The sequence below is a fragment of the Phyllostomus hastatus genome, unplaced genomic scaffold (genome assembly GCF_019186645.2).
Source record: "Phyllostomus hastatus isolate PE091 unplaced genomic scaffold, TTU_PhHast_1.1 phas_scaffold_78, whole genome shotgun sequence".
Classification (NCBI taxonomy): domain Eukaryota; kingdom Metazoa; phylum Chordata; class Mammalia; order Chiroptera; family Phyllostomidae; genus Phyllostomus; species Phyllostomus hastatus.
Window position 1 is genome coordinate 41217006 of NW_025334041.1, and position 20582 is coordinate 41237587.

The following is a 20582-nucleotide window of genomic DNA, read 5'->3' on the forward strand; positions in this document are numbered from 1 at the left end:
CTGCTTACCTTTATGGAACAGACATAACTACTTAGTTTCCTAGTCTAGGAGACTGTTATTTAAATTCCAATATCTATTATATATTAAAATTATTGTATTGTTCTTCCATCTTAAGCTGATTGTTTAATTTGAATTTAGAAATAGTAATATAAATACTGCTAGCCATAGATATTGAACATTAACTGTTACTAATCCAACAAGCCAATTTATTTTAGAGTTATTCTTTATATTTGAAACAGAAACATTCTTTTTTTGTTTGTTTTTTAAAGATTTTATTTATTTATTTATCTTTTTTATTTTATTTTAATCATTGTTCAAGTAGAAACATTCTTATGTCAAGGATTTCTAAAGCAACAATCATGCGATGCAAATCCCTGTTTCTTGTTAGGAAATAATTTTAAGATATATGTTCTCATTCGAAAGGAACTTCAGATCCCTAAAATTCTATTGTCACTATAGATATATTTTACTATTTAATAAATATATAAAAGTAATCTCAGCACATTTCTTCTTTCCATAACAGCATTGAGGCATGTTTGCAGGAAATAGTGGGGAAGCACACAATGAATTGAGACCTCTACAATCTCTAGCCCAACCCATAGATCTTTCTGGCTGATTCTAACACACAAAACTGGAATGGTGCCTGTTACTTTGGGATTTAGGAATAAGAAAATTGGAAAGATTTTCTGAGTTTGTGAAAAATACCTAGGTAATGATATGGAATTTCCTCCACTAATCAAATTGTATAATTCTTACATTTTTATTAATTATTCATTAGATTCCCTTTTATAAAGATGTATCTTTCCCTTTTAAAAATTTGGTGCAATGTATTGTAAAAGATAGAGGTGCTGGGAGACTGCTGTTTTACAAACTCCTGAGGAGCTTGCTGTGGTTATAATCTGAAGCCAGCTCCCATATGTGGAGGACACGGGGAGACCAAAGAAAGAGGCAAACCACTTCTGATTGGTAGATGGCAGTTTTAATGAGCAAGGGAACTTACCTATGAGGCTTATTTTGGGGAACTGCAAAAGGAGTAGTTTTCTGCACCCCCCAAATCATAAATGTTTATATAGAAGCATTGGGAGAGGAGAAGGAGAGCAAGAATGCACATTCCTCAAATGGGAGAGGGGGTGGCCGCCTCTAATCTCTCCAGTCCAGCTTGCAGGTCAACTGGCAGTCACATCTTTTTCTTTTTCCCAAATTTTTCCAGTTTTAACAGCTTCTACGAAGTAGTATTAAAATGTTGAAACAAACTTTTAGACAAAACAAACAAAATGTTTGGTTTATCAGTGTTTCTTGGAAAATCCTTTTGCTCTTTTCTGGGCCTTTCCCAACATGACTAAAGTATGAGCTTTAATCTAGGAAGGCAGTGGATAAAATAAACTACAGTGGGAGAAAGTATAACTGAATTTGGATAAATAAAGATTATATACAGTAGAGCTGGGAAGAAACAAGAACTTCCAGGATTTGGATCTTCCTCTCCAACATTTCAACACGGGTTGAAGCCACCTGTACCACATGCAGACTGAAGTGACATTCGAAGCAGAGCATGTGAGGAGCCAAAGAGTTTGCCTAGGGACTACTCTTATATATATTAGAAATACTACTTAATAATTTTAAATATTAGAAATATTTGAATAATATTTAGTAATATCAGAATATTAGAAATAGTATTATGTTCATTATTTGTATAATTATGTTGTGTTCTAAGACTAAGGCTTTTGTGGATAAATGTCTTTTCTAATAAGTGGAAGTGTTTGAATTCAAATCAGGGGAATGTAAAGTATTAGTTTGGTATATTCAGTTGTAATTATTTTTATTAATCAACTAAATTTCTAAAACCTTTTCTGACCTGCTGCCTATTGTTATAGTTACATGTAATCCTCTTGTGTTTAAAATATTATTTATTTTTAATAATGTGAGATACTTATGCTTTTATTTGTATTCATAAATTATTAAAATTTGTGTTATTTAATATAGCCATAATAGAAAACTATTTTGAATTTTTCCCACTAAGAAGAAAATTTGACTTTGATTCTTTTTTTTTCTTTTATAGTTGACTTTCAATATTATCTTAGTTTCAGGTGTATAACCTAATGATAGACATATATATAATTTACAAAGTGATCACCCTGATAAGTTTAGTACCCCCATTTGACACCATACATAGTTATCCTGATATTAGTGACTATATTCCTATGCCATTCTTTACATCCCTGTGACTGTTTTTATAACTAACATTTTGCACATGTTAATCCCTTCCCCATTTTCACTTATACCCCCAACCTCCTTTCCATCTGGCAATCATCAAAACATTCTCCATATCTTGGAATTTCTTTCTGTTTTGTTTGATCATTTATTTTGTTTTTTAGATTCAACATATATGTGATATCATATGTTATTTCTCTTTTTCTTATTGTAACAGATTGCAAGATTTTATTCTTTTGTACATATGTGCTATCTCTTCTTTATCGATTAGTCTATTCATGGACGCTCAGGTTGCTTCCACATCTTGGCTATTGCAAATAATGCTTCAATGAGCATAATGATACATATGTTTTCTTGAATTAGTGTTTTGGGTTTCTTTGGATAAATATCCAGAAGTCGAATTATCAGGCCTTCATTTGTCACTTATTATATAGCCTTTAAGTCTATTTTGTCTAAGTATTGGTATCCAAGTTTATTTTTTTGTTTTTATTTTGTTTTCCTTTGCACGAGGTATCTTTTTCCTTCATCTCTTTTAACTTTTAGATTATTTGTGTCTTTCAATACAAAGTGGGTGTTTGTAAGTAGCATATATATGGGTCTTGTTTTCTTATCCATTCAGCAACCCTAAGTCTTTAGATTGGAACATTTAATTCATTTACAGTCTAAGTAATTATTAATAGTTATATAGTTTTTGTCATTTTATTATTCATATTTTTTAAATTTTATTCTTAAAGAAATTCCTTTAATATTTCTTGTAATACTGGTTTGGTGATGATCTTTATCTGTTCTTTGATTCTAAATGACAGCCTTGCTGTGTTGAGTAATCTTGGTTGTAGGTCCTTGCTTTTCATCACTTTGAATATTTCTTGCCAACCTCTTCTGGCCTGCAAAGTATCTTAAAAAATCAGCTGGAAGTCTTATAGGAGCCACCTTGTAGGTAACTATTTTTCTCTCTCTGCTTTTAAGATTCTTCCCTTATCTTTAAATTTTGGTATTTTAATTATGATGTGGATTTTGGTGTGGGCCTCTCCAGGTTCATATTTTTTGGGACTCTCTGACTTTTCTTGACTTATATGTCTATTTTCTTCACCAGAGTAGGGAAGTTAATCATCACTACTTTTTAAAATAGGTTTTCAATTTCTTGCTCTCTCTCTTCTCCTTCTAGTATCCTATGATGTAAATGTTATGTTGTCCCTGAGGCCCTTTAACTACCCTCATTTTTTTTTTTGCTATTCTGATTGGATTTTTCTGCTACCTTATTTTTCAAATTGCTAATTCAATTCTCTGCTACATCTGTTTAACTGTTGATGCCCTCTAATGTATTCTTCATGTCAGTGACTGTATTCTTTTTTTTAGAATAGTTTTTCTTTTCTTTTTTTTAAAGATTTTACTTATTTATTTTTAGAGAGGGAAGGGAGGGAGATAGAGAGAGAGAGAGAAACATCAATGTGCGGTTGCTGGGGGTTATGGCTTGCAACCCAGGAATGTACCCTGGCTGTGAATTGAACCTGTGACACTTTGGTTCACAGACTGCGCTCAATCCACTGAGCTACACCACCCAGGGCTAGTGACTGTATTCTTTATTTATGACCCTAACCCTAACCCTAACCCTAACTCTTTGGATTTTCTTGTTCTTTTTTATGTTTTCTATTCTTTGTTGAAGTTCTCAGTGCAATCATTAAACATCCTTATAACCAATGTTTTGAACTCTGCATCTGGTAGAATGCTAGTCTCCATTTGGTTTTATTCTTTTTCTACAGTTTTGTCCTGCTGTTTTATTTGGGACTTTTTTTTTGTCTCCTTATTTTGGCTTCCTTCTCGTGTTTATTTCTGTGTATTAAATAGAACTGCTCCTAGTCTTAGTAGGTGATCTTATGTAGTAGATGTCTCTTGGGGCCCAGTGGCACAGTCTTCCTGTTAATCTGAGCTAGGTGCTCCAAGTGTGTTTCTTGTATGTATTTTATGTGTCTTCTGGTTGTAGTTGAGCCTTGATGGCTTGCAGTACCTCAAAGGGAGAGATTGAACCTCAGGCTGATTGGGTATGAGGACTGGTTATGCCTGTAGCAGAGGAACTGTTGTGCCAGGGCTGACCTCATGGAGCAGGATGCATTTTGATGGGATTCTAGTGCCTACCAAGTCTACCCTTCATGGGTGTCTTTAGTAGAGACGGTTGGTTGGTGCTATGGTGTGGTCTGAAGCTAACTACTAGGTGTGTTGGTTTTGGGCCTCTCGTGTTGGCCCAGGTCAGCCCCTGCCTTTGCTTTGCCTGGGGCCACCTGGCATGATCTGCAGATGTTTGCATCTTGTTCAGGGCTTGGCTGTAACTGTGAGATGTTAAGCTTTGAACTGAGATTAACTACCACTAGCATCATGTTTGAGGCAGTTTAGTAAGGGGTACAGGGCATGCTAAGGTCAGATACTACTTGTTTGGGGTTGGTGAACCTTTGAGAGATTTTAAGAAAGTTTGCAGCATGATCCAATGCAGGCCATATGTATGGAAATTCCACTAGAAATGGCTTGGGTAGGCCCACAAGTTGGGTGGGGTGGGGTCTCAGGGTGGGATGAACAGTGTTAGCTCTCTTGAAGGAAACTCACATAAGGCACTTGCCTACACATTCAGAGAGCAAAGGAACAATGGTGTTTTACAGATTTTTGTCTTGGAGAAAGCTGCTCCCGTCAGCCCTTGCTCTGAAGCCAAGTAATTCACTTCTTCTCTGTTTGTCCCTTATGCTCTTTGACCTGCTGCTTTAGTTCTGGAGCTCAAAGCAAGGGAGTCTGTCAGCAAGTAAGTTCATGCATGGACCCTTTAAGAGAGTTGCCTAAGAATCTGGCAACTCTCTGTCTTATTCAGCTATAATCCTCTCTGGTTTTCACAGCCAGAAGTTTTGGGGGCTTCTTTTCCCAGCACTGGAACCCTGGGTTGGGGAGTGCATGTGTGTCTGTGACTTCTCGGTCCTCAGGGAAACCTCTGCAGCCAAGATATTCCTCCTGATTTCTAACTACCATGCACCAGTTTGTTTGCTTCTCATGTGTTCTACTAGTCTTGATGTGCCTTCTTGTTTTCATCCTTAGTTGAAGGACTTCTGTTCGTCTAGACTTCAGGTGGTTTTCAATAATGGTTGTTCTGTAGTTTAGTTGAAATTCTGATGTGGATGTGGGGGGATGAGAACATAGTCTTTACCTACTCTGCTATTTTGATGAGATGTCTCTAAAGTTTTACTTTTAAATAATTAAATAATAAAGAGCATTATTTGTTAATGCATAAATTAAAATTTTAACATGTGTTTCAATGCCATATATAATAAAATGTAAGCTGAAATTTCACTACCTTTTTGTCATTAAATGTAGACAAAACTTCTTTAACTGATATTTGAATTTTTGTATCATTTTTTGTATCTCTACTGTTAATTGCTTAATTACAAAAAAAAGAAAGAAGGTTGCAAGCTGCTTTATGAAAATACCTATCAATAATGCCATCTAGATGTGTCTTGTTTTTATACATAACAAAAATAAGTTAAATTCAACATATGTGACAATATATATTCTCTTTGAATTATTAACCTTGAATTCCTAGAGAAAATTCTTTCTGCTTTATTGGAATGGGAATCAACTAAATGCAATTTTTAAATCTAAAAACAATGATGTTGGCACAAATTTGCAGATATATGTACATTTGCCCCCTTTATGTTCATCTCTGGTTTTTAATATCCTTTGGGTTTTTTTTTTTAATCTTTTAAGTATATATTTTTTAGATTTATTTGTTTGTTTATAGAGAGAGGGGAAGGGAGGAAGAAAGAGGTTGAGAAACATAGATATGTGAAAGAAACATGGATCAGTTTCCTCTCTCATGCCCCTAACTGGGGACCTAGCCTGCAACCCAGGTGTGTGCCCTGACTGGGCACAGTTCAGTACTTAATCCACTGAGACACACCAGCCAGGCTCCTTTGGTTTCTCAATATGATATCTTTAATCAGTGATTTATAAAATAGTTTTTACAATAAAAATGGTAGTTTAAAATTGAAAAGAGCTTTAAAAGCTTTTTTTATAGCTGGCAATTTTGACAAACCAAATGCATGCTCATTTAACAACCACTAATATCACAAACTATTGTTTTATTTTTAAGCAGTTATATATTAATAGCTTTAAAAAAATCAAAACAGACATATTTACCATCTTTATTATTGTTAATCCCTGAATATTTTGTTATCAGTGATTGGGAAAACTGCTTTACAATTATAGATATGTCACATTATAGTTGAAGGTAGTTATAAAACCATAAACTATGCACAAATAGAGCCTTGTCCTTTTTTCCTCTGGAAATACACTGGTTCTAAATCTAATCATATCTTGAGAAATATTATAGTTTCTCAGGCAAAAACATTATCTAACCACTTGCAATGAGATTTAGATGAAATATATAACTCAGTAATTCTATGTTTGAAAAATTAAATGACAACCTGGTTGTCACTTAAATCTTATGTAGAAGACCTCTGAAAAGCTGAAAGAAAACCTAGAATATGTCTTTAAGTGATATTTTTTCTACTATTGTCAAAGAAAATATGTTTTTCATGTAATAGGAACAATTAACAATTAAATAATTCTGAATCAGGAGGTCTCAAAGTGCTTGGAAGTGATAGGGCTCATTCTCCTACTTATGAGATGTGTGATGATAGGCCACTTATTTCTCTAAACTTTAGCATTAGTAAAATGCAGCAGAAAGATGATAAATTAATAGGACCTGATTAACTTGATTTTTAGAATAACCAGTACAATCCAGAATGCTTTTTCACAGTACATATTTTCTATTTGGCCATATGGAGGAAAAGTTATATTAAAAGAAATATAGTGGCCCTAGCTGGTGTGTCTCAGTGGATTGAGCATGGACCTGCAAACCAAAGGGCCACAGTCTAAGGCACATGTCTAGGTTGTGGGCCAGGTCCCCAGTAGGAGGTATGTGAGAAGCAATCACACATTCTCTCTCTCCCTTCCCCTCTCTAAAATAAATAAATAAAATCTTTTAAAAAAAGAAACATAGTAAATAACATAGTCAGCACTTTTGTTCTTTTCATTAAATATTACATAATAGAATATTTAATGATACAATGAAAATATTAAACCATGGAAATAATGAAATTCTAAAAGACAATTATAAAATGTATACCTGAATATTAAAGTATACTAAGAATGCCAATTAGAACATTTCCCTATGAGACATTTTTTGTCTATATTAAGATCATAGTTAAACAAGTTGGAAAATGCTATTGTTTTTCTTAGCCTCATCTGGTATAGCCATACACTTTTTTTTACTTTCCAATTTTCACTTAGAGCTTCCTTCCTTGTCTCTGAGACACTATTCCAGTTCAAGGACTCTACACTGTAATGTCCCCTCAAACAACTGTATGGAAGCTATTAGTTTATATGTATTATAAGGACAAAAAAAAGGGAAGCAACTAAGAAGCTCTAACCTGATCTAAAGGAAACATCTGGTTGCTAATGTTAGTGATGCATTAAAAAAGAAACAGACCTATGGAATTTTAAAATTAAGTTAACACAATGACTGCAACATAGGATTGGGTGAGTTTATTAGTTGTGATTTTAAGGCCTATCTCTTGTTCTAGATTTACATAAATTGCCCCATTAAGGAAACTTAGAAACTCCAGGAGACTGACAGTTTTTTATATGAATAACTTAAATGCACACAAAATTATAAAGCAGAAAATATTTGTGTTTTTTAATGGACAGAGGAAGCAGTTAAACCTGGTAAGTCTTTCTATAAACTTTCCTCATCCTGTAAAGTTATGTCAACTTTGTACTCCTCTTATTCACAGACATAGTATCTGAATATCTTTTGACTTTGTATTTTGGACTTTCAAAAGTGTAAGTAAAGATATAATGATGTTATATGACCACCCCTCAGCTTCATTATTTATTAACATTTTGTCATTTGGACAGCAAATCACATTTAGATAGTCAGTCCAAATGGCCTTGATGGCTACTAGGAAGGGAAATGTGCAGCCCACCTGAAGAATGAATAGATGTGTAAATATGGGAAGTTGGGAGCTAACTCTGAGATTTTATTAGAATAGAAAAGACCAAGGATGGGAGTTATTAGGGAAACAAGTCATGAAATTTTATGTTTGCTTTAAATGCATACCAAATCACAAGCCAGAAGAAACAGATTAGATTTATTTTATGATAATATGCTAGTTATATGATTAAGAAATCTGTAGGATTAAAGAGATAATATAAATCACTGAGTCTAAAGTGTCACTTCTACTTTTCTTCATGGTACTTCAAATGAGAACTCTATTCCATTGCCTAATGTCAAATAAGGACTTTGTCACATTTCAAATACAAATTCCCTTGGAGATTTGGCTGATATTTGCCAGTCACAGCTCAATGAGTTTATCCTTGTTTGGTAAAGTGCCTCTCACAATGAAGGCTTTTTGTGGAAATTAATGGGACAAATTATTCCAGTGTGCCATGTGAGGAAACCAGTTTCTGGGCACTGGAATGAACAAGTGAGAGGTTGATGTGCCACCGCATTGACAAAGAGTCATTAAAGGGAGGGCTGGCACTACTCGGAGAGCAAAAGTCACCCACTGTACATTTTTGAGCCATGTCAGCTCTGTACCTATGAGAAAACCAGCTTCTCCAATGACATTAACAAAAGTTTGCACAATTTAATGAGCACCAAAAAAGCCCCAACAACAGAAGATGTAAGTGGCCAGTGACTCCCCATCATCCTTTCCTCCCTTCCTACACTCTGCTCCATCTTTGGAGATCATTTTAGAATGAACAACTAAATGGGACTTCCAGATCCCCTTACTACTTTTGTCCATGCTGAAAATGCCACTCTCATCTTCACAGGAAGAATCTATGGAAAATTAACCATTCCTATAGCATTCTGATCTGTAAAATTTTAAATATTCTGAGGACAGTCTCAACAGTAGTCTCATCTATCTACATTTCTGAACAGCACTTAGATATCCTCTAGAGCCTAGAAGAAGCATTTAGACAGTGTACATAAGAAGCAGAAAAGATTTTTGCATTCCTGTATTATGTGAGGTATCTCAGTGTATGCCTTTGAGTAGCTTCAGGGAATTAGTAAAAATTATTGCAATCATCTAACTTCCCATTGATACTTTGATATATTTACAACCTTTCTTTTGCAGTCCTTTGAATAACCACTAGACAAACAGCATGCCACATATTTCTCAGGAAGGGGCAGTTAAATTAACTATTTTGGTGGGTTAATAAACATTTTAAGTAGAGCTGCAATGTAAGAGATAGAAACAAGACATATTATAAAAGTAACTTCTTTTTTCACTTACCAAAGGAAACGATATTAGGTATTTTGTTCATCTTAATTTGAAATTTATGTAGTGTTGACTCCACTGCCAATAGATGTATCCTCGCTATGTCTTCACTGATTTAGTTCATCAGAAGGATTGATGTTTTTCTATTTTTCTTATGTCTTAGGAGTTTCCTTTTTAAGATTTTTTTCACATTTACAGTCATGTTATAAAGACTTCTAGTAATTTTGCATCATGGCCTACAAGACATATTTGTTTTTAAAAAACTTAAATGAAATACGTTCAGAAAATCTACTGTTGTCTCCATTATGTTTGCTGTTGCTCCCAGCCATTTATAAAATAGAAATAAAAAATAAGTTGCTTATAGCAATAATCAAGAGGAAAATTCTATGTAAAAACCAGCTAATGCAACACTAGCTATTTCTCCATGAAGAATGTACATTTAGTTGACCATTTAGTTTCCTGTGGAAGGTAGACAAATTAGTGTCAGGAGCACAGAGAGTTTATAAGCCCTTGTATTCAGAGAGATTGTTTTCTCTTACAAACTCCTGGAGAAATTTACTGTCAGTGACACTTACTTGAAAATTAAAAAATGTTGCCTTGTGTTATTAATTATCCTTATCCACTAAATTACAGGCCCCTGGAGGGAAGTGATTATAGCTTTGCAGTCATCACTATAATGACAATTTTTTTGAGTTCATGGATTTATTAATACTTTACTGGAATAGTCAACTATCAATGAATATTTCTATTGAATCCTGATCCTCTATATTATTGGAATCAATGAATCTCTATGATGTTCAAGAATTTCCTATTGTACAATCTAGCAGTTTTAAAATTTAGCTTTAAAATCACGCTAAACTATCTTTCCTCATGAAACCCAGAATCCTTCCAATGTCAAACCATTCTTAATGATTTCTCATGTTGGTGCTCTATAGAGTAAGCTGACTTTTGAGAAAAACTCTTCTGTTGACTGTAACTATGAAAACCAAATTGGCTAACACATACACATAAAGTAATTTATTTGATCTGAATACAAATTAATAGTGCTAAGTGAAGTCACATATATGGCAGATGAGAAAAGTTGAATGCCTTCCTTGAGGTTACATAACTATTAGTGGAGACTCCACTACAACCCCTGATCTTCACACTACACTGACTTGTGTCCAGTAATTTGGGGCTCATGTTTCCCAAGTTTACAGTTTATACCTACCCTTGTACTATTCCTACTCCTGCTACTCTACTATGCCTTACAATTTTTTAGTAGTCACACAACTAACAAATTAACCATCTCATTTAAGTCTCATTAAAGCTCTCATGTAAAGAATACTACAGTGCAGATAATATGTGAGATGAAGAAGATATCATATTTGTCAGCCAGGCATAATTCTTTACCATTTTGCTGCTAGAGTAGCTGCTCATCAAGTGTTAACATTTAGTTTTATCCTCATATCTTCCTTATTGGGGTAGCCAGTTGTTGCTCTTTTTACCTTTGCAATTGCAGTCCACAATGGCTAATGAATGGATTTCTTTACTGATGGATCACCCATGAATCTTTACTTTCCAAACACTGTTACCTGGATGACTTCTCATAACTCAGCTGCCTCAACTAATTATTTTTTTAAGATTAAGTACCTTCTTTTCTCCACTATGAACAAGAGGTGTCAGAATCCTGGCCCTTTGTGAATTATATGAATTCTAAAATTGGCAGTGGACTCATCACTATGTAAATTTGAAATTAAGATGAACAAAATACCTAATATCAGAATCAGAGTTGTTTCTTTTTCTATGTCTTTTATATATTTGTTGTCATAATATTTAGGAATAGTGGTCAAAATGAACTATAATAATAGGTATTTAAATATCAGGAAAATACTCCTTCAACCAAAAAAGAAAAAGTATATGAATCCAGTAGAGGCTAAATGAATGAGCACTATGTTGTCATAATGAATTTAGTAGGTGTTACTATTTTATTTCTACCATCCCTTTCATATCCTAAGTAAAAACATTGAATGTCTTAATTTTTGATGCAGTAGTTGATGTTCATTAAGTGTCACTCTTAAGCAATAAGAAATAGCCTTTTCATTAAAAGAAAATATATGTGGAGTGGTAACATTTAGTTAGTGGAATAAATAATACATATACATGTTTTTTATTTTTAATGATTTCCCTAATTATATTTAAGAAACAGTTTCATCTTTATACAGATAAAACCCAAAATGTTAATTGTAAAAAATAAAAATAATGACAAGAAAAACAACATGAAACTACAATTTGAATCTTTTTCAAGGAAATATCACTTTATACTACCAGCCAAAGTTACAGTTATATTCTTAGTTTATGTAAGAGTATAAGAAAATAAGAGTGTAAAATGTTTATTTACTTATATTAGAAATAGAACCAGCATTGCCTCATAAAAATATTCTTTCTATTCTTTTTATAACTACTTTATGAGTATTAATTCAGTCTGAAATTAGTATCCACTTAGTTTGGAGGAAGTTGATCATGCAATCAATTCCTTAAAAATTTACAAGAAATAGCATGTCAGATCACTGCCTTTATAGCCTGTGATCCCTTTTTTACATCTTATACCTTCTTCTCCAAGTCATTCTACCAGCTATACAGCTTGGAAGAAAATCTGGTTCAAGCCCAAGGATTTTTATTGAAAGAGTGAGCTGAATGATTTAAGAACAACTGTCTTCCATCTAGGAATCCTATAAATGAAAAGGGATTACATTTCTTCCCTAGAGAAATCATGCTGTAAGTGAACAGAATGAGCTCATATCCTAAATTCTCTCACATCTAGAGGACCTTTATATACCCATTCCCAGAATGTTTCTTTTTGTAATATAAAAGGTATTTGAAAAAACCTGGGTACAGATCACTAGTGATGGTAAGGACTCTAACAGGAGGGGATGAATAAGATGATTTGAAAAAATATCATCTAGAGGCTCTTTTTCAAGGGGTAGGTGTGTTCCCTACCCCTTGAAAAAGACATTAGTGTGTTCCTCAAGCATCCCTTACAGCTTTCATTTTCTAACCTTTGCTGTACATAGGACTAGAGTGTACTTATTACCTATTTTTTGCCAAATATGTGAAAAATATTATGAAGAAATTGTTTGAGGTGAGCAGAAAATAATGGTGCCAAAAATGAGAAAATGCAAAATGAAGTAAAACTCCTTTTCTTTCAAATGTTTAAAACAATTGAAATTTGCCCTGGCTAGTGTGTCTCTGTGGATTGAGTGCCAGACTGCAAACCAATGAATAGGTCACTGGTTTGATTCCCAGTCAGGGCACATGTGTTGGTTGTGGGCCAGTTCCCCAGTAGGGGGCACACAAGAGGCAACCACACATCGATGTTTCTCTCCCTCTCTGTCTCCCTCCATTCCCCTCTCTCTAAAATTAAATAAATAACATCTTTAAAACAATCAAAATTTTTTAAAAACATGATTGAAAGTCTAAGACAAGATTGCACTAAAGTACATTCCAAATCTTTTTTCAATTCTCCTATAACATCTTAGGAAAAAACTTATGACAAGTTTGAGAGAAAAATGAGCTGCAATGTTAGTGAGCAAACAGGCCTCCACTGTAGCTTTTTGTGTCCCAGCTCCGCCAAGTGAGACCAGCACTGAGCTGCAAAGAAAACGTCTATTTCTTATCTTTGATCATGGATCAAGTGACCTAATAAATGTTCACATAATTAGATTCTGGATTTTATTTAAGCCTTTTTCAATCAGTAACTCTGTGATTGTAAACAGTATGGTTCCAGAACCTAACAGCCTGTTCTGCTTCTAATGCACTGCAGTAGTAATTATGTGCTTTTTCCTTTTCCCTTTTACTCTGTCCTACTTCTTTGGCTCCCCTGCTCACTTTGCCCTATGTCACAGTATCTGATTACATGACTAAGGCACTTATGCAATGTGCTGGCACACCTCCTGTCTCCTGGCACCTTGGCCAACATGCTTACTGAAGAGATTACCCTGGGAATCTCTGACCAAGTTTATCTAAGATAATGGAGCAACATATATAGTGTCAAGGCCAAGGTGCAAAAGGTTCCTGAGAAATGGAGGAAAGGACAAGGAGAAATGGAGAATGATACTTTGATAAGTGAAGTAAAAAAGAAATAGATGCACAGTAAAAGAAAACATGACATTTTTATTAAAATCATGTACCTACAGCCTGGATTATATTCATGGTCTAAACAGAACAAGGAGGAAACCCATATTCATGGTGTATTTCTGGCATGACCACCTCCAGAAACCTCAGGGAAGTCCCATGAGCAAGCCCTCTGGGCCCCAGTTTTATCGTCTGTTGAACAGAAACAAAAAGATTTGCATTTCTGTCTTGTAGTCTTGATTTTTACAGTGCAATGGTCAAGTGCCTCTAATAAAGCCTGGCACCAAGCCATGCAGCTCAGCAATGTCCTGGACACTCAGGAAGGAACCCCTTCGAGAAAAAAGCTCTCAGGATTCCTCCTGGGCAAAAATCTGATGTAAATGGAAGTTTTCTTCTGATTCTCTGGCCTCCCATTCTTGTGAAATCCCTCTATTCTAGATGGGGCCTCTTTCTTCTCTCATGATCAGAAACCCTTGTGTCATTTTCGTTTGTCTCCTCTTTTGAAAACATACACTTACACCACTTATTTAAAATAGGCAAAACTTTATCACATGTCTCAAGGATATGAGTATTTTAAGGCTTGGTTATTTTGTTAGAAAATGAGTTCCTCTTTTGAAAACATACACTTACACCACTTATTTAAAATAGGCAAAACTTTATCACATGTCTCAAGGATATGAGTATTTTAAGGCTTGGTTATTTTGTTAGAAAATGAGTTCTGTTTATTTCATAGCTAGAGTCATGTTTTACCTTCATTTTATTTGTTTATTTTTAACACTTTTTAATTGTTGTTCAAGTATAGTTTTCTACCTGTTCCCCCCACCCTTCCCCATCACTCCAGCCCTCCCCACCTCCCTTCCCTGTTTCCAGCCCCCTTGTTATTGTCCATGTGTCGTTTATAATTGGACATAAAGGCTAGAGCCATGTTTTGAATTAGGACTATGCTGATCAACGCAACACAACGTAAGAGGCACTGACAGAAAGTATCCTCAGACCAGGCACCTACAGTAAAGAAAGGTGCTCAGAGAGGGCTGTGTGGAGAGAAGGTGGGAATATAAGATTCCCAAAGAGAGTAGTCCGCAGATCTGAGGTTATAGCCTACAGAAGGAGAATGGGCACAGAAAAGACAAAATGTCAGTCTACACTGTCTGCAGTTAGGTTTTCTTGGGTTGCCTAACATCTGAAAGCTGAGACATTCCAGGTCAAAATTCAGTCAACTTTTTTTTTTTAAGTTCGTACAAGTGGGGAATGGAGATAAGGCAGGAGCAGGGGTAGGAAGGCTACTTTAAATAAAACATACACATACACACACACACACACACACATATATATATATATATATGCCCCACAGTTTTCAATGACATATTCCAAACTATGTATCTTTGATTTCAAGGGGGTAAAATTAATTATGTGTGGTTTAAATTTAATTCTTATTAATGTCTGTTAACAAAGAGACCCAGACCATTTGAGTTTAAGGTATCACTTGTATTTTAATGATTTTAATCCATACTATCCATAGACTCAAAATTTTTGAAATATTTTATATTTTAATGAAACCAGATTGTTTAAAGAAATTTAGTGTTCTTCATAGATTACAAAAGTGTTCTGTTATTAATTAGGAAGAACTTGAAAAATGATTCTACTTTTATCTATAGGTTGGTTTGGCTAAATCTGTCATAAATAACTTTAACTTCATTATTTGATGAGGCACTTTCAAAGTCTATAGATCATGTTGTATTATCACCTTAATTTTTATCTTTTAAACTAAAAAAATAAAGGTGGTTAACTGAGATAAGTGAATACATCTGCAAACTCTCAAAAAAATGTAAGAATTTCATATCCTTACAAATTATCTCCCCAAATGGTTTGAATACATTTATTTTCTACCAAAGCTGTTTGATAGAAATGTTAGGGCCTGTATGGATAACTATGCTAAAATTTAGAAGTGGTAATCCCACCTCCAATGTTAGAAGTGCTACACAGCATGTTTGTTCTTTCGTGAAGGTGTGGAATTATAATCATCTAGCAAAACAGACAATATATTCATTTACTCATTTTTTCTAGAAATATTTAGCACATTTGATATTCCTGTGATGGAGAACAAAGAGGTATAATTTATTTACTTACATATATATATATATATATATATATATATATATATAGAGAGAGAGAGAGAGAGAGAGAGAGAGAGAGAGAGAGATCTATATATATAGAGAGAGAGATATCTGCCCCTTATATTTATATATATAAATTTCCAGCCCTTAAGAAGTTCATAGTCTAATAAGGAAGATAGGCATAGAGACAGAACAGCACTAATACCAGGTAGCATGATAAGTGCAGGACACACTGTGCACAGGGATCACTGAGGATCGGAATACCCTGTTTTAGGGAACACAGGAAGGCTTCTTATAGGAAGTAACACTTGAGTCTAAAAGAATGGGTAGGACTAAATCCAGGAAAATGAAAACCCTTTTACATGATAAAGCATTACTGGTAAAGAAAGCAAAGTAGCTAGCATATTTGCATTTTGTTTTTCAATATGAATATTATTAAACTCAAGTCTCTTCATACAACATATATTTGTTGGTGGTAATTATGAGCAATAAACTATATCAAACTGTGTTTTGAGTAGTCCAACTTTCACTGTTAATACATAAGATGCTTCTTAGAAAACAGAGGGCTTCTAAGAGCTTAATTAAATAACAAAACTTTGTCATAATTACATAAAGCAGTCAACCGAATTATAGAATGTTTGCCATTTTAAGAACATAATAGAAGAAGCAGTGTAATGCATTCAAGCCAACTTAAATTTACCTTCTGGATTTTAAGTTCTTTGTTTAATAAATCTCATCTCAAGCATACCTTTTGTATTACCTTGTTTTTCAACATTTTCATATGTCAGCATATGGACTTCTTTGGGACTTCAGGATTATTAGTATTTTTATATTCTGGAAAAAGTTTCCAACCTCCTATTTATTAATTTTGACATCTCATTGTTCAAAATTCTCACCATTATTTGTATGTCATAGGAAACTATTCTGAATTGTGAGTCACTCCTCTCTATAACTCCTCACATTAGCGAGAGCAATAAAAGAAAAAAAAATACTCCTTCAGAGTCTCAATATAAACTATTTTCTAAAACTAGTTATACAAATACTAGAATGTTAGAAACAATAAAAAATTTTATAAAAGAACAACTTACCTGAATATAATGACAAGAATGATATTACTTTCCCTCAGGATTATGTGAATCTTTATTTAAATATTCCAAATCCCAATTCCTACAAAAAGAAAGATACACAATGCTTTGCTTTTCAGTTCTTTGAAAATGAGTGTTTTAGCAGGATATTTCTGCTTTTAAAGAGTAATTGCTTTATGGGGGTGGTCCATTAGGAAGTAGAAGGATGGAGCAAAAAAGAAAAAGAACTCATGGACATGGATAACAGTGTGATAATGGAAAAAAATACAGTGAAGAAGAAAAAAATAAAGAGTAATGTTATCAACTTCCTTTTAAGATAAGAACAACTTTTTAAGGAATGTATTGTCAGTAGCATAACTAACATTGAGTGTGTCTCTGTGTGTTTCCCTTTGCTGTTAGGGTTTTTTTTTTCTCTCCCCCGATTAGAAGTAAAATCACAATCCTTTTGGAATCTAGATATGTTTTGTGTAAGACAAACATATTTTTAAATTGGCATCTAATCACCCTCAAGCTGCACGTAATATTCTCCATCCGCTTTGAAATAACTGTGACTAGACTGATCCCCGTGGTTCTCATACCCCACCTTCCTCTAGCATTTGTGGGTGTGGCCACCTATCTCACCAGAGGCCCAGCCTCTTCTAAGGAAGGATGGGGCTCATACTTCCAGATCGAGGAGTGTCTCATTTTTGAGATCAGGAGCACTGGCTCTGAAGTAGGCCTTGCTGCTGATAGTGCTTTTACTTACCGTGGCACCCTGGTTCTTGAGTCACTGAGTCCAAAATTTTGTCTTCATAATTCTTCCAGGGATTATATTCTTTACCACAAAAGCACTTGAATGAACTGATGTCCCTGAACTGACTTTCTAATTGGGCCCTGGACAGCTGCTGTGCATATCCTCTAATACATTCTTGTGCCTAATAAATATTGATTATTTGTGTGAGGCATGAAGGTAACTACTTAGATCTATTCATTTAGAGTATTTGATTTAATCCAGTGAAATCCATTCAAAGTTTTAATGAGTGTTTCCTGTGGTATTTGGTGGTGGGGGCCTGTGCTGGACCTACAATGTGGTAGTAAGCCAACAGACTGATATCTACCAGTCAGATCTCTCTTACTCTTTGGTATGTCTGTCCCATCTAGGAACTCATCCTTCCATTGATGTCTAAATGATTTATACTATTTCACTTCTGAACAATGGTACCAGTACTGAATATATCTACTAAATTCCTATTCCGTCAACATATCCACCCCACCCTGGTTATGGATCTCAGATAAACATGAGGGATGTTGATGGACTATCAGGAGGCCTAGCATTAAGACAACCACATGACACACCTGCTGCCAAAAGCCAGTATCCACCCCAGTGAGCTCCTTTTGGGTTCTTTTTTGTTTTTTCAGTAATAAAAATGAAAGTAAGCATTCATCAGTCTTGCTGGGGGGAATCAGGAAATATGTATAAACTAGATTTTACTATTAACCTTTTTGACTTACATAATTCCAAACCTCTAGATAATTTTTATAAGAGTTTATTTGAGCCAAATTGATGACCACACTGGGAAGCAAGATTTCAAATACTCCCCTCTCCCCCACCAAAAAAAGTTTTGCAGGTCCTTTTATACATTTGAGGTTAAGGGGGGAATATTAGAAAGATTACATGTAAGTACAAGAAAGGAGATAAGTAGATGCCCATCAGTAAATGAATGGATCAGAAAAACTATGGTACATTTACACAATGGAATCCTATGCAGCAGAAAGAGAGAAAGAGCTCCTACCCTTTGCAACAGCTTGGATGGAGCTGGAAAGAATTATGCTAAGTGAAATAAGCCAGGCAGTGAAAGACAAATACCATATGATATCACCTTTAACAGGAACCTAAACAACAAAACAAAGAAACAAGCAAAATATAACCAAAGACACTGAAATAGAGGACAGACTGACAGTGACCAGAGGAGAGAGAAGAGGGAATTTCAGGGGAGAATGGGAAGGGTTCACAGGAACAAATTTAAAGGACACATGGACAAAAACTAGGGGAGGGTGGTAATAGGAGGGAAGTGGGGAGGGTTGGGTGGGTGGGCTGGATTGGGAGTAAAAGGGAGAAAACTGTACTTGAACAATGATTAAAATAAAAAAAAATAGGAAAAAAAAAGAAAGGAGGTAAGGATAGGATTAGAGGATAGTAACAAGATTGTGTGTGCTCCTGAGGGTGTTTTCTGAGGGCCTGTACCAGAGGCATTTCAAGGTGTGTTAACCTAGATACAGAAAAACAATGGTCAGGGCTTACAGAGCAAGGCAAGGATAAGCCTTTTACTAAAGATAGTTATAGACCTGGAATGCAACTACCCACCTTGACTTGGTCAGTTAGGAATTTATGATCAGATCACCCTGTGTGCTTAATTTCACTTAGATTTAATACAGTGCCCCTTTTCATTCATAACCCGTACCCTTGGAATTTTTTTCATCCACCCACTATAGCACACTGTCCATATTCTGACTTTGGTTTGACGTGGTTCCTCAACCCCAAATTCTTAAGAGCACTAGCTTTAATGTTTAGACTCAGACACACAATGATACCTCAGTTTTATAAATTATCTTGGCTGGTTTTTGAATAGTTGCCTTTTGGAATTAGGTATGGTGCTATAAGAGACACTCTTACAGCTCTGCACCATCCCTACAGAGCTGAGAAGCCCGCCCATGCCTGGCCTGACCTCCTCGCAAGTCAAGGAAAAAGATACCATCTTCTTTCCCTGCTGATCTGAAGTTTCAAATTTTGTGGCAAAAGATTTTGCTGCAATATTAATTTTTATTTGTTCTCTCAGTGTATCCTCCAGTCTTTCTTTTAAGTATTATAGATACTAAAGCCTTTGCGTTTCTTTTTTGCTATTTATATTATGGGATAAAACAAAATCTGCTTGAAGCTAACTCTTCTCACTGTCTGTCTTTTGTAAAAGGTAGTGTTCATTGACAATATAAGGATAATGTTCTAGAGAAAATGTGGAAATGTAGAATCCATATTCTAAGAAGGGGGAATAGAGACTAGTAAGGTGACAGAAATCCAGAGTTCCCACTATGAAAGCGAGACACACTACTTAAGGAACGGAAGATGAAAAGAAGCATAGGAGCAGGTAGTGGTCATTCACACTGATGTGTAGTGGGAATTGGCACAGATGAAATTGAGTTTATGATCACATCCTTAGGTCTAATCACTGTGCAGTTAAAAATCTCTGAATGCCACTGAAGACTTCTGGAAAGTCAGAAGGGAGTACTGCACTTCAGGCTCTCTAAAAGCAGGATGCCAAGGTGGGGGGACCTGATTTGAAAACCAAAGATACTGCCCTGGGTCTGCCATTGATGTGAGGCCCTGGGCACATGTATAGACTGTGTGGTTTAAAGAAGAAAACCAGATTCCTTAGAGTCTTTCTTATTAGGAGTTCAAATTATAATGTTTTACACATGATTATTAACCAATCTTACCTCAAAAAAGTAAATTAAAATAATAATAACAAACTTTAAAACTAGAAATTAATACTCACTCTTCCCAACATTCTGGTAGTTATTACTCAATATGACATGGGGATGTTTTCAACTTAACAGGTGACTCTCTATAAAACCAAAACACTTTAAAGGTATAAAGGAAACAATAATGGTGGCATAGGTTTTATTTTAATTATTTTTTTCTTTTTGTTTTATTTTATTTATCTGTTTTAAAACAAAGAGCATGCCCCTAATCATTATATATAACCTAT

General features: G+C 34.8%; 1 protein-coding gene across 2 annotated transcripts in view; it reads right to left on the reverse strand.

Annotated features, from left to right (window-relative positions):
* CD36 (CD36 molecule) overlaps positions 1-20582 on the reverse strand; it is a 296355-nt gene that overhangs the window by 92863 nt on the left and 182910 nt on the right. The window contains exon 2 of one of the 2 annotated variants that reach the window (XM_045827386.1): positions 16843-16921. The gene's annotated coding sequence lies outside the window, so the exon portion shown is untranslated. Of the gene's footprint in view, positions 1-16842; positions 16928-20582 lie in introns of those variants that run through there. The other variant, XM_045827390.1, reaches the window with a different exon arrangement.